The sequence below is a fragment of the Tamandua tetradactyla genome, chromosome 5, assembly GCF_023851605.1.
Source record: "Tamandua tetradactyla isolate mTamTet1 chromosome 5, mTamTet1.pri, whole genome shotgun sequence".
NCBI classification, from domain to species: domain Eukaryota; kingdom Metazoa; phylum Chordata; class Mammalia; order Pilosa; family Myrmecophagidae; genus Tamandua; species Tamandua tetradactyla.
In genome coordinates this window covers 194424084-194424467 of record NC_135331.1, presented here as the reverse complement: position 1 = coordinate 194424467, position 384 = coordinate 194424084, and the positions used below count along the sequence as shown (strand labels likewise).

General features: G+C 37.8%; 1 non-coding gene across 1 annotated transcript; it reads right to left on the bottom strand.

Moving 5' to 3' along the window:
• Positions 1 to 312: 312 nt before the first annotated feature.
• Positions 313 to 384, bottom strand: TRNAA-UGC (transfer RNA alanine (anticodon UGC)). The gene has a single exon. It is a non-coding gene; the product is annotated as a tRNA-Ala (tRNA).

Sequence of the window (384 nt, the reverse complement as noted above, 5' to 3'; positions counted from 1 at the left end):
AATTCCAACAAATATAATTCCAAAGAATCACCGTTCTCTTAATTTGTAGAGGAAGGTTAGATAATCATTTTATTAATGGATGATGGCATTTAAAGGCAGATTGAAGTAGATCTGCCTTTTCGACATATTTAATTTATATTTAAAAACTATCTTAGAGACCTTGGTCAACATTCACATTTGATATGATTTCCTAGATCTAACCTAAGAGCCTCCACCAATCTATTTCAGTAATATGTGAAGATTTAAAGATGACCTGCCTGGACTGAAAGAGAAATGAATTAAAATTGCCCAATTCAAAATACGGAACTATGATGGAGGTGCCGGGGACCGAACCCGGGGCCTCATGCATGCAAAGCATGCGCTCTACCACTGAGCTACACCCCC